This window comes from Cherax quadricarinatus, chromosome 4 (genome assembly GCF_038502225.1).
Source record: "Cherax quadricarinatus isolate ZL_2023a chromosome 4, ASM3850222v1, whole genome shotgun sequence".
In the NCBI taxonomy this organism is placed as follows: Eukaryota; Metazoa; Arthropoda; class Malacostraca; order Decapoda; family Parastacidae; genus Cherax; species Cherax quadricarinatus.
In genome coordinates, this window is record NC_091295.1 from 56,130,438 (window position 1) to 56,145,274 (window position 14,837).

The 14,837-nt window shown below is 41.2% G+C and overlaps 1 protein-coding gene across 10 annotated transcripts in view; it reads right to left on the minus strand.

The window, feature by feature from the left end:
- Positions 1 to 7,033, minus strand: part of LOC128684500 (zinc finger protein 84) — a 50,964-nt gene extending 43,931 nt beyond the window's left edge. For 3 of the 10 annotated variants that reach the window (XM_053770713.2, XM_053770711.2, XM_053770714.2), the window contains exons 1-2: positions 6,578 to 6,789; positions 3,372 to 3,529 (exon numbers count right to left, since the gene is read on the minus strand). The gene's annotated coding sequence lies outside the window, so the exon portion shown is untranslated. Of the gene's footprint in view, positions 1 to 3,371; positions 3,530 to 6,005; positions 6,122 to 6,415; positions 6,558 to 6,577; positions 6,790 to 6,855 lie in introns of those variants that run through there. The other 7 variants (XM_053770719.2, XM_053770721.2, XM_053770716.2 and 4 more) reach the window with 6 other exon arrangements.
- Between the last annotated feature and the right edge of the window lie 7,804 nt (positions 7,034 to 14,837).

Genomic DNA, 14,837 nt, shown 5'->3' on the forward strand with positions numbered 1-14,837 from the left:
TCCTATACATTCACTTAACATCTCCCAAAATCTCTCTCTCTCCTCTATACTCCTCTCTTCTCCAGGTGCATACACGCTTATCATGACCCACTTTTCACATCCGACCCTTATTTTAATCCACATAATCCCTGAATTTACACATTTATATTCCCTCGTCTCCTTCCACAACTGATCCTTCAACATTATTGCTACCCTTTCCTTAGCTCTAACTCTCTCATATACTCCTGACTTAATCTCGTTTATTTCTCCCTACTGAAACTCGCCTACCCCCTTCAGCTTTGTTTCACTTAGGGCCAGGACATCCAACTTCTTTTCATTCATAACATCAGCAATCATCTCTTTCTTATCATCCACACTACATCCACACACATTCAAGCATCCCAGTTTTATAAAGTTTTTCTTCTTCTCATTTTTAGTAAATGTGTACAGAAGGGGTAACTAGCCCATTGCTCCCAGCATTTTAGTCGCCTCATACGACACACATGGCTTACGGAGGAAAGATCCTTTTCCACTTCCCCATGGACAATAGAGAAAAAAAACAAAAACAAGAGCTATGAAGAAAAAAGAAGAAAAACCCTAAATGTGTGTATGTGTATATATGCATGTGCATGCTTGTGTAGTGTGACCTGAGTGTAAGCAGAAGTAGCAAGATATTCCTGTTATCCAGTATGTATACGAGACAGAAAAAAAGACGCCAGAAATCCTACCATCATGTAAAACAGTTACAGGTTTCCATTTCACATCACCTGGCAGGACGGTAGTACCTCCCTGGGTGGTTGCTGTCAACCAACCTACTACCTGGACTCATTACTTACCTTAAAATATTTGTAGTCTTAATGTAGGGTGAGAGGCGAGTAAAAGAAGTAAAACGAATAAACAAGAGAGAGAACGAGTAAATGGGATAGGAGAGAAACGCATAGTATGTAAACAAACGCGTCCGGTTTTGGTTCATACATGTTTACCTACACCTAACGTCTCATATTTATGTTAATTTATTCTACTGTGGGGTGTATTTATCATGTTTATATGTTAAGTAGCATGTTTATTTTATAATTTTGAAAAAAAAAAATCATAGATGGATTAATGAAAATGTTTATATTAACCTAATATACGACATTTAATGCACCTCAGAGTGATTATTATTGTGTATTATTATCATTATTAATATGGCAATCTAAAGACACTCTTAGTGATTTTAATGTGTACCTGCATGCCAGCACAGTGTGTAAGTTTATTTATGTCTGGTAGCTAAGCTCTCACTTCACACGGTGAGGGTCTGGGTTTGATTCCCAGCCAGGGTAGAAACACTGGGCGTGTTTCTTTACACCTGTTGTCTATGTTCACCCATCAGTAAATGGGTACCTGGGTGTTAGTCAACTTGTGTGGGTTGCATCCTGGGACACTGACCTAATTTACCCAAAATGCTCAATATAACAAGGGGCTTTCTATAGAGTAGTATGTCATTGATGTCAGCTAGGCCTGTATACTATGTACATGTAGTAGTAAATAAAGGTACAGGTACACATAAATATAATTATCAGAATATATATAAAACATGAAATAACTTTTGAAACACTTGAAATTTTGAAAAGTTTACAGACATAATGGAGAGATGCAGTGCTCATGGAGCTCACAGAGAATGTAAACAAACCAGGTGACCATATTAGAAAGTCAGGTGGGGGAAAAGCCATGTAGTGAGTTTTGGTCATAATTTCAAATGTCCATATTAACAGAACACTAAGGTGAAACTCCATAAAGCGGGGCCCTACTGTGTATAGAACTGTCAAAACCCCTAACTCACTAGCATTCCAATTCACACCTATGCTAATTAAGCAGACATAGTCTGCTTAATTAGCATAGTCTGCAAATCAATTAACTAGACTATCAATTAAGCAGTTTGCTTAACTGATTGATTAATTAAGCATAGTCTGCTTAATTTATCAACACACAGCAGACTATGTCTGCTAATTAAGCAGACATAATCTGCTTAATTAGCAGAAATAGTCTGCTGTGTGTGCTAAGTCTGCTAATCACTTAAGCAGACTATCAATTAAGGATTATGTCTGCTTAACTGGTCAACTTTCTAACATGGGCAAGCATCCAATAAAACAGACTTGGTCTACTATATTGATGACATGACTGGACATACAACGAAAAAACTAATGTAAGCATGCTTTAATCTCTCTATCTACCTAACTACTTCCTCTCTCTCTCTCACATCCTTACCACCTCTCTTTCTCCCACTCTTTTTTTCTCTTCCCTGCCTAAATTTTTTTTTTTTTTTTTTACAAAATCTACTACATGCTGCTTGGAAACAGCCTTAAATATCCAATGGTTCTCCCATTACGACACACTGACGACAAATTTTTAGGCTTATTTTTTTGGAGGGGGGTTGAATGAGCATAATCTTATTGTCCCATATAGTCTTCAGTTCAGTTTACATACATTTTTATTACACACCATTTTCAGGAATGTTACTTCTGTTATCCAATGGTCAACTGTATATATACCTGTACATGACACTTACAGACAATGGTTAAAGAAATAAGTTTCCTACAAAACTTTGGGCAGGTGCTTATTTTACCACTTGCACTCTTCCTTTTATAAAAGTATTTGTGGTTACTATCTCCTAAAATAAAAATTTGTACAACAAAGAACTACTTTTGTCTGGGTCTGGATAGTTTGCATAAATATTAAGAAATACAGTAACTGGCTGAGTACAGCCAAGCAGCCATATTCCATATTGACCCAAGGTGCTACAGGATGATTTGGTTATGTTGATGTTGTGGTATGAAAAGCGACAAGAGGCAGTTTAATGTGAACAGATGTAAGGTTATAATCCTGGAAAAAGAAAATAACAATGGTACATGTAAAGTAAATAACAAGGTATGAATCATAAGCCAACTTCAGAAAAACTTAGGGATTCTCATTGATAGAAATCTTAAATCTAGAAAGTAATACCTATGGTAATTTTATACTTTAGCTTAATATATCCTTTACATTATAAAGCTTAATTCTGATCTCCATATTAAAGAATGGACATTATTACACTGGAAAACCTACAGAGAAGGATGCAAAGCTAATCTTGTTTTAGAATTCTTTCTTATAAAAATCAGTTGAAGACATTGAATTTACTCTCTGGAAAGGCATAAAATTAGACAAGATATACCTGAGGTATACAAATAGCAAACCAAAATAAATAATAGAAATAGACATAGTGCCTAAAATTTCTAACCAAGACAGGACTCATAGAAACAGATTCAAGTTGAATAAATTTACATTTAGAATAGATATAAGAAATCACTGGTTTAGCAGTACAGTTGTTGAAAGGATTTTATTTCACAGGAAAGCTAAACCCAAAGGGGCCATACAATAGGGTGTTCCATGGCTCGGTTGGAAATGCTGTCGCCTCATAGTTCAATCCCTGGCATGGGCAGAAACACTGGGCATGCTTCCTTACACCTACTGTCCCTGTTCACCTATCAGTAAGCAGGCACCCGAGTGTTAATCGACTGGTGTGGGTCGCATCCTGAAAAAAAAAAAGATTAAAGGACTCCAATAGAAAAAAGGCTGAGAGTTCTCAATGATACACCGACTTTCTTGGGTTATCCTATGCAGATAACCTTCTGGGTTAAAAATCTGAACAAATTTTATCTTACAATGCTTGGGAAATGGGAGGCAATTAGATTCAATCCAAGGAAAGAGAGGGGTTGCTCCAATTCTTTGGATCAAGAGCCCTTGAAAGGCGAGGGGAAGAAAACAAACTACCAAGCACAGTCAGTGATGCAATTACTTTAAGAAGCTTTAAATACAGATCGTTTCTGGAAAAAGAGGCAGTGCCAGAATTTCTATACTATTTTAAGACATTAAGGCTGGCTAACTGGTTGGAAAAGGGGGGAGCTAGAAGACCTGTTTTGAGGGAGCATTATTATTACTATGGGAGGACCGAGGGAATTTGGGGGGGCTTCAACCCACTTGGTGCTGCCCCTGATTGGAAACGTGAGTGTCATATCATTCAGTGTGACTGAGACAAATTAGCAATGTCCAGTAGACCAAACACAATGCTCCTCTGTTCTTTTATGAAATAAATGTCTCTCATTTAAGTGTTAAATGTGTTTTATCAGCAGTTATCAACAATCCTGCAGCTGTGGTTTATGACCACTACTTAGCTGAACTCAGGCATTAGTTACACTACAATACATATAACCTATGTACACTAAAGTACAAGTATTTCTTGTGCAAATTATTATTTTATTTGATAATGCCAAAAAAAAATATTTATTTTGGTTGTGCAGCATGACTACTAATTAACTCTTAATATCAACTTATGTCACATCCTTGCCAAACATACACAAAGACATATCTAACAATGGCAGAGTAAGGTTAAATTAGGTTATTTTAAGTTCAGTTAGGCAGATTTCATTAGGTTAGGTTATTTTTTTTTACCATTTGCACAACAAAATAATATCCCAAATTTAACGCCAACTTAATATTGTTACACAACCCAGGGCAACATGGGTTTAGAACAGGTCGCTCCTGTCTGTCTCAACTATTGGATCACTACGACAAGGTCCTAAATGCACTAGAAGATAAAAAGAATGCTGATGTAATATACAGACTTTGCAAAAGCCTTCGACAAGTGTGACCATGACGTAATAGCGCACAAAATGTGTGCTAAAGGGATAACAGGAAAAGTCGGTCGATGGATCTATAATTTCCTCACTAACAGAACACAGAGAGTAGTCGTCAACAGAGTAAAGTCTGAGGCAGCTACGGTGAAAAGCTCTGTTCCACAAGGCACAGTACTCGCTCCCATCTTGTTCCTCATCCTCATATCCGACATAGACAAGGATGTCAGCCACAGCACCGTGTCTTCCTTTGCAGATGACACCCGAATCTGCATGAGTGTCTTCCACTGCAGACACTGCAAGGCTCCAGGCGGACATCAACCGAATCTTTCAGTGGGCTGCAGAAAACAATATGAAGTTCAACGATGAGAAATCTCAATTACTCAGATATGGTAAACACGAGGAAATTAAATCTTCATCAGAGTACAAAACAAATTCTGGCCACAAAATAGAGCGAAACACCAACGTCAAAGACCTAGGAATGATCATGTCAGAGGATCTCACCTTCAAGGACCATAACATTGTAACAATCGCATCTGCTAGAAAAATGACAGGATGGATAATGAGAACCTTCAAAACTAGGGAGGCCAAGCCCATGATGACACTCTTCAGGTCACTTGTTCTATCTAGGCTGGAATATTGCTGCACACTAACAGCACCTTTCAAGGCAGGTGAAATTGCCGACCTAGAAAATGTACAGAGAACCTTCATGGCACGCATAACGGAGATAAAACACCTCAATTACTGGGAGCATTTGAGGTTCCTAAACCTGTATTCCCTGGAATGCAGGCGGGAGAGATACATGATTATATACACCTGGAAAACCCTAGAGGGACTAGTACCGAACTTGCACACGAAAATCACTCACTACGAAAGCAAAAGACTTGGCAGACAATGCAACATCCCCCCAATGAAAAGCAGGGGTGTCACTAGCACGTTAAGAGACCATATAATAAGTGTCAGGGGCCCGAGACTGTTCAACTGTCTCCCAGCATACATAAGGGGGATTACCAACAGACCCCTGGTAGTCTTCAAGCTGGCACTGGACAAGCACCTAAAGTCGGTTCCTGACCAGCCGGGCTGTGGCTCGTACGTTGGTTTGCGTGCAGCCAGCAGCAACAGCCTGGTTGATCAGGCTCTGATCCACCAGGAGGCCTGGTCACAGACCGGGCCGCGGGGGCGTTGACCCCCGGAACTCTCTCCAGGTACAATTCAAACCATAAGTAATGGTGGAAACCCACCAAAGAGCAACCATCTATTGTTACACCATTAAACAGTAGGAGCAGTGACAATATTATCCACAGAATTAATAGTTACTAATAAATATAATGAGCAAATATAAAGTATTATACTTAGGAATCACTGAACCTTATGTACCTTAAAAATCAAACTAGAACCTAGGTAATGACCTAATGGAACCTTTGTCTCTTGTTCTTAAACAATGTAAATTCATCAGTGAGAGAAAACCTTTAAGCTACGACGACAACGAAATAAATGTAAATAAATAATAATAATTAGTTTATTTCTCTGAGCCACACAGATAATACAGATAAATGTATTATTACAATAGTAGGCACGAAAGAAAGCCATTGATTTTACAATGTATCCTTCACTGTTTAGTTTCATAATTCATGTTAGTTTAACATTAGATTTTTTTTTATTAAGACAGACGGTTTTTTCTTTGTAATGGGAGAGGTGAGACACATTATAGGTAACAGTTATGTCAGGTGTAAGCTGCTAGCTTGATTAATTATATTAAGCGTTCCAAGTCAGCTGTCAGTATTTACCTCATAAAGCTGCGAACAAAGACTAGTATCAGCAACACTGTTATCATAATATTATTTAAAAACAAGACAAATATCATCAATTTTGAAGATAAATATGATAACCGGCGCCGACAGTGACGTCACACCGCGCGCCCACAACCCCTCCCACATTAACATAATTACCTTTATAACAAGTATTAGTCACTCACGGTAACATGTCTGAAATGTCTGGTTTTCAACCAGCTACAGTTGGAAAACATTTTGTCCACGAAGGTATTGTTGTTGTTCAGTGATGACCAACAAGTCACTGAGAAGATCCACTGCAGTAGACAGTATCCAGCTCCCAGATGGCTCTTACCTCGAATGCTGTATAGTCCTTGTGGATTAGCGCTTCTTTTTGATTATAATAATAATACCTCGAATATTACACTAGGTCCATATTACACTCGCTAGTAACTCACTTTATGAGAAGAAACTTCAGACGACGTTTCGGTCCCTCCTGAACGATTATCAGGTTGTAACTGAATATTTTTTTATTGATAGGATGGTGTAGCCCAGTGGTTTCCAACCTGTGGGCTGAGCCCCTGGGTGACCCCTATTTGTTCATTGTGTCCGTGAAACTAGGCACCAAGGGCTGCTCTCTCCTCCCACCCATGGATTTTGCCGATTAACGAAGATTAAAATGACAATTATTAGCATGTGGGGCCCATAAAAATTATTGAGGGTAATGTGGGTCCTTATTTCCCCAATTGGGGGTTTGGCCTATAAGATAAGATAAGATAAGATTTCGTTCGGATTTTTAACCCCGGAGGGTTAGCCACCCAGGATAACCCAAGAAAGTCAGTGCGTCATCGAGGACTGTCTAACTTATTTCCATTGGGGTCCTTAATCTTGTCCCCCAGGATGCGACCCACACCAGTCGACTAACACCCAGGTACCTATTTGCTGCTAGGTGAACAGGACAACAGGTGTAAGGAAACGTGTCGAAATGTTTCCACCCGCCGGGAATCGAACCCGGGCCCTCCGTGTGTGAAGCGGGAGCTTTAGCCACCAGACCACCGGGTCACCCATACTTATTTACACAAGGGTGGGAAGGTTGGCCTATATGTCACAGAGTCGTTCATTTGCTCAGAACTACTAAACACCTCAAATGATGCAGTTGAAGGTTTGTCAGTAAAGATCGAAAACTAAAACCTTGTCATTGTGGTTGATTACAAGCCTCCTGATGCAACCTCCCAGCAGTTCCAGGAACAGCGTTTGAAAATTGACCACTGTCTGGAAAATTTCCTGACTCCTGCCCTACATCTTGTTACTGGGGGGATTTCAACTTGAGGCACCTGAAGTGGAGGAATGTAGCAAATAATGTTATGGCAGAGGTCACCTCAGGAGGCAGCTCAGATGAAAATTCATACGTGAACTATTAAATCTCTGCACTAAATTCACCTTAAACCAGCAAATAATAGAACCAACAAGACTAGAAAATACGCTGGACCTCATCACCCGAATCTGCATGACAGTGTCTTCCATTGCAGACACTGCAAGGCTCCAGGCGGACATCAACCAAATCTTTCAGTGGGCTGCAGAAAACAATATGAAGTTCAACGATGAGAAATTTCAATTACTCAGATATGGTAAACATGAGGAAATTAAATCTTCATCAGAGTACAAAACAAATTCTGGCCACGAAATAGAGCGAAACACCAACGTCAAAGACCTGGGAGTGATTATGTCGGAGGATCTCAACTTCAAGGACCATAACATTGTATCAATCGCATCTGCTAGAAAAATGACAGGATGGATAATGAGAACCTTCAAAACTAGGGAGGCCAAGCCCATGATGACACTCTTCAGGTCACTTGTTCTATCAAGGCTGGAATATTGCTGCACTCTAACAGCACCTTTCAAGGCAGGTGAAATTGCCGACCTAGAAAATGTACAGAGAACTTTCACGGCGCGCATAACGGAGATAAAACACCTCAATTACTGGGAGCACTTGAGGTTTCTAAACCTGTATTCCCTGGAACGCAGGAGGGAGAGATACATGATTATATACACCTGGAAAATCCTAGAGGGACTAGTACCGAACTTGCACACGAAAATCACTCACTACGAAAGCAAAAGACTTGGCAGACGATGCACCATCCCCCCAATGAAAAGCAGGGGTGTCACTAGCACGTTAAGAGACCATACAATAAGTGTCAGGGGCCCGAGACTGTTCAACTGCCTCCCAGCACACATAAGGGGGATTACCAACAGACCCCTGGCAGTCTTCAAGCTGGCACTGGACAAGCACCTAAAGTCAGTTCCTGATCAGCCGGGCTGTGGCTCGTACGTTGGTTTGCGTGCAGCCAGCAGCAACAGCCTGGTTGATCAGGCGCTGATCCACCAGGAGGCCTGGTCACAGACCGGGCCGCGGGGGCGTTGACCCCCGAAACTCTCTCCAGGTAAACTCCAGGTAAACTAACAATGACGATCTGATACGGAATATAACCGTATCAAAGACTACACTCAGATCACAAAATAATAGATTATTATTATTATAATCAAGAGGGAAGCGCTAAACCCGGAGGATTATACAGCGCCGGGGGGAGGGGATGTGGAAGGAATTCAGGCTTATTAATTCGGGGAACTGGAGCACAGATCCAATTCCCTAAATCAAGAGCCCCTCACCAACATCAAGGAACCTTCCTTGAGGGGACAAAATAACAGAGATGTACATATATGCGCAGGGCTCCTGATCAGCAAAATGTGATCAGTTATGAGGGTGCCTTCATCAAATTCAACTTCAATAACAAAACCACACAATGGGAACAAGTCAATCATGTTCTAAATTAAAAAGTTGGAAAGATGTCCTAAACAACATCGATCCGAACCTTTGCCTAGAAGAATTAACTCTGTGGCACTAGAGGTATGATCAAGGCACATTCCTTTAAGGAAAAGAAACCTGTAAACCAGAAAGAAAGAGACGCTCCCTATAAAGGCAAAGGCGAAGAATGAGAGCTGCTGATAGGGGCCAGTATATCCGAAATACGAAGGGAAGCACTAGTCAGAGAAATAGCAAATACTGAACTTAAGTTTAAGGAATCTTTCAGGAGACAAGAATCTCAGGAAGAACTTAAAGCCATAAATGAAATTGAAAGAAACCCAAAATACTTCTAAGGCGAAAACAACATCCGGTATTGGACCCCTACTTAGACAAGATGGGACTTACACAGATGACAGCAAAGAAATAAGTGACAAACTAAAGTCCCAGTATGACTTAGTGTTTAGCGAGCCGTTAATCAGACTAAGGGTCAACAATCTAAATGAGTTTTTATAACCGAGACTCAAAATTCGGTCAATTCAAAAATCTTTGACATTATCCTAACACCACAAGACTTCGAAGAGGCAATAAGTGTACATTTTTTAGGTCAGTAATTTCACCTGCCTTGAAAGGTGCTGTTAGTGTGCAGCAATATTTCCATCCTAGATAGAACAAGCGATCCGAAAAGTTTCATCATGGGCTTGGTATCCCTAGTTTTGAAGGTTCTTATTATCCATCCTGTCATTTTTTTTAGCAGATGTGGTAGATACAATGTTGTGGTCTCTGAAACTGAGATCCTCTGACATTATCAATCCCAGGTCTTTTACATTAGTTTTTCGCTCGATTGTGTGATTGGAATTTGTTTTATACTCTGATATACTTTTAATTTCCTCATGTTTTTCTTATCTGAGTAATTGAAATTTCTCTTCGCCGAACTTCATATTGTTTTCTGCACCCCATTTAAAGATTTGGTTGATGTTCGCGTGGAGTCTACAAGCCTCCGGATGCAACATCCCAGCAATTCCAGGAACAGCTGTTAAAAATTGACCACTGTCTGGAAAATCTTCCAGCTCCTGCACCCAACATCTTGCTCCTGGGGGATTTCAACTTAAGGCACTTAAAATGGAGGAATATAGCAAATAATATTGTTGCAGTAATAACACCAGGAGGCAGCTCTGATGAAAACTCACACTCACACGAGCTTTTAAATCTCTGCACAAAATTCAATTTAAACCAGCAAATAATAGAGCCTACTAGACTGGAGAATACACTAGACCTCATCTTCACTAACAATGATGATCTGATAAGAAATGTCACCATATCAAAAACAATATACTCAGATCACAACATAATTGAGGTTCAGACATGTATGCGTGGAGCCCCAGACCGACAAAATGAGACTAGTCACGAGGGAGCATTCACCAAATTCAACTTCAATAACAAAAACATAAAGTGGGACCAAGTAAACCAAGTCCTAACCGATATAAGCTAGGAAGATACACTAAGCAACACAGACCCCAACTTATGCCTAGAACAGATTAACTCGGTGGCACTCGATGTATGCACAAGGCTTATTCCTCTAAGAAAAAGGAGGAGTAGATGTAAAATAGAAAGAGACAGGTGCTCCCTTTACAGGCGACGGAAAAGAATAACAGAGCTGCTAAAAGAGGTCAATATATCTGAAATACGTAGGGAGACACTGGTCAGAGAAATAGCAAGCATCGAACTTAAGCTAAAAGAATCCTTTAGGAGTCAGGAATCGCGGGAAGAACTAAAAGCCATAAATGAAATCGAAAGAAACCCAAAGTATTTCTTCTCCTATGCCAAATCAAAATCGAGAACAACGTCCAGTATTGGGCCCCTACTTAAACAAGATGGGTCCTACTCAAGTCCCAATATGACTCAGTTTTTAGCAAGCCGCTAACCAGACTAAGAGTCGAAGATCAAAATGAATTTTTTATGAGAGAGCCACAAAATTTGATTAACACAAGCCTATCCGATGTTATCCTGACGCCAAATGACTTCGAACAGGCGATAAATGACATGCCCATGCACTCTGCCCCATGGCCAGACTCATGGAACTCTGTGTTCATCAAGAACTGCAAGAAGCCCCTATCACGAGCCTTTTCCATCCTATGGAGAGGGAGCATGGACACGGGGGTCGTCCCTCAGTTACTAAAAACAACAGACATAGCCCCGCTCCACAAAGGGGGCAGTAAAGCAACAGCAAAGAACTACAGACCAATAGCACTAACATCCCATATCATAAAAATCTTTGAAAGGGTCCTAAGAAGCAAGATCACCACCCATCTAGAAACCCATCAGTTACACAACCCAGGGCAACATGGGTTTAGAACAGGTCGCTCCTGTCTGTCTCAACTATTGGATCACTACGACAAGGTCCTAAATGCACTAGAAGACAAAATGAATGCAGATGTAATATATACAGACTTTGCAAAAGCCTTCGACAAGTGTGACCATGGTGTAATAGCGCACAAAATGCGTGCTAAAGGAATAACAGGAAAAGTCGGTCGATGGATCTATAATTTCCTCACTAACAGAACACAGAGAGTAGTCGTCAACAGAGTAAAGTCCGAGGCAGCTACGGTGAAAAGCTCTGTTCCACAAGGCACAGTACTAGCTCCCATCTTGTTCCTCATCCTCATATCCGACATAGACAAGAATGTCAGCCACAGCACCGTGTCTTCGTTTGCAGATGACACCCGAATCTGCATGACAGTGTCTTCCATTGCAGACACTGCAAGGCTCCAGGCGGACATCAACCAAATCTTTCAGTGGGCTGCAGAAAACAATATGAAGTTCAACGATGAGAAATTTCAATTACTCAGATATGGTAAACATGAGGAAATTAAATCTTCATCAGAGTACAAAACAAATTCTGGCCACAAAATAGAGCGAAACACCAACGTCAAAGACCTGGGAGTGATTATGTCGGAGGATCTCACCTTCAAGGACCATAACATTGTATCAATCGCGTCTGCTAGAAAAATGACAGGATGGATAATGAGAACCTTCAAAACTAGGGAGGCCAAGCCCATGATGACACTCTTCAGGTCACTTGTTCTTTCTAGGCTGGAATATTGCTGCACTCTAACAGCACCTTTCAAGGCAGGTGAAATTGCCGACCTAGAAAATGTACAGAGAACTTTCACGGCGCGCATAACGGAGATAAAACACCTCAATTACTGGGAGCGCTTGAGGTTTCTAAACCTGTATTCCCTGGAACGCAGGAGGGAGAGATACATGATTATATACACCTGGAAAATCTTAGAGGGACTAGTACCGAACTTGCACACGAAAATCACTCACTACGAGAGCAAAAGACTTGGCAGACGATGCACCATCCCCCCAATGAAAAGCAGGGGTGTCACTAGCACGTTAAGAGACCATACAATAAGTGTCAGGGGCCCGAGACTGTTCAACTGCCTCCCAGCACACATAAGGGGGATTACCAACAGACCCCTGGCAGTCTTCAAGCTGGCACTGGACAAGCACCTAAAGTCGGTTCCTGACCAGCCGGGCTGTGGCTCGTACGTTGATTTGCGTGCAGCCAGCAGCAACAGCCTAGTTGATCAGGCGCTGATCCACCAGGAGGCCTGGTCACAGACCGGGCCGCGGGGGCGTTGACCCCCGAAACTCTCTCCAGGTAAACTCCAGGTAAGTCTTGCAGTGTCTGCAATGGAGGACACTGTCATGCAAATTTGGGTGTCATCTGCAAAGGAAGACACGGTGCTGTGGTTTACATCCCTGTCTGTGTCAGATATGAGGATGAGGAACAGGATGGGGGCGAGTACTGTGCCTTGTGGGACAGAGCTTTTCAAATCAGCCGCCTCAGACTTTACTCTGTTTACTACCTACATGGACTGTATCACTGTAGGCAACAAGAGCATTTCACCCCTCCATGGAAGATGTGTTCATTTAATATCACATACCTACAAGTCCCTCCCAAGAAGCTCATTGCTAGTAATCCCTTCCTTAAATCTCTTGTTAGAGCAACTGCTCAAGAAGAAATTTCTCACCTAGCCGGTAGTAATAAGTTATCACAAGTTATATACACTGATGGATCTAAACAGGAGTCTTCTGGCAGGGCTGCATCTGCTCTTGTTGCCACCTCCCTAGTTAAGAACGATAATAAATTTTTTGAGTTAGGCATAAGAATTAACAACTGGGCGTCTACACTGCAAACTGAATTGTTTGCAATCCTAATGGCGCTAAAGCTAACCTATGACACTGAGCTTGACTCTATCATCATTACTGATTCTATGTCATCATTGAAGGCTCTTGACTCATATAATGACTCCAACAACATGCTCATTGGGGAAGCCAGGTATAGATACTCAAAAATTAGGGACAAAGGAATTAATGTACAATTGCTATGGATCTCATCACACATTGGATTACTCCTTCATGATAAAGTTGATATGTTAGGCAAGAAGAGTACCCAGAAGGAGAATGTAGAATATAACTTTGGTATAACTGTGTCTAGCATTAGGATTAATATTAGGAGAGAAGTAAATAATTAAAATGATTGTTATAGGAATGCAGTTAGAAGCCTGAGTAGATCTATAACCCACTATGATAACATAAACGTAGATAAGTATGTTTATGGAGCAACTTGCAATGTGAACAGACTGACTGATGTTGTAGTGGCCAGGCTTAGGCTTGGTTACAAGTACTTCTGGCAGTTTGGGAGACACACAGATGATGATCAAACTAAATGTAAATTATGTGATCAGGCATATGGTCACTCTCTTGAACACTATGTGCTTAATTGTCCACTTATTGAGGAATACAGAGACAGACAGTATAATAACCTATGTGACATGTCAAGATATCTTATTAATGAAAATAAGATACCAGATATACTAAGCAAATTTCCTAAATTTGCTTGTAACAGATAAGTGAACTATAGATATGTAGATATAAATCCATATGTACTCCTGTTAACCCTTTGGGGCCTAGTTCCTAGGCCTTTTGTGTATCCATATGCTCTCGCGCTACCGTCCACAGGATGGATATGGGGTGCACAATAAACTAGCCACTTCGGTGGCAAAATCTAAAAAAATCTAATCTGTTCTATTTGTTAGGAAATTATAGATCCATCTACCAACTTTTCCTGTTATTCTTTTATCACACATTTTGTGCGCTATTACACCATGGTCACACTTGTCAAAGGCTTTCGCAAAATCTGTGTATACTACATCTTTGTTTTGTCTCCTAGAGCATCCAGGACCTTGTCACAGTGGTCGAGTAGTTGGGGCAGGCAGGAGCGACATGTTCTAAACCCATGTTGCCCTGGGCTGTGTAACAGATGGGTTCCTGAACAGGAGATTCTGGCGGAGATCTGGCCTATGGTGCAGAGCTCTAGGGAAGAGATTGGGGGCAGAGTTGCTGCCTGTGTGCAGAGCTCTAGGCAAGAGATTGGGGGCAGAGTTGCTGCCTGTGTGCAGAGCTCTGGGAGAGGGCTGCTGGAGAGTCTCTAGAGGAGACTCTGTTGGAGACACTGGGCAGAGCATTGGCTTGGAGCAGTGCTCGTGCTGTGTAGGTCTTGGGATCTCTGGCTAGAATCTGACTGAGTTCCTCAGGTGAACAGAGCCGATGAGGGTTTGTAACAACTCG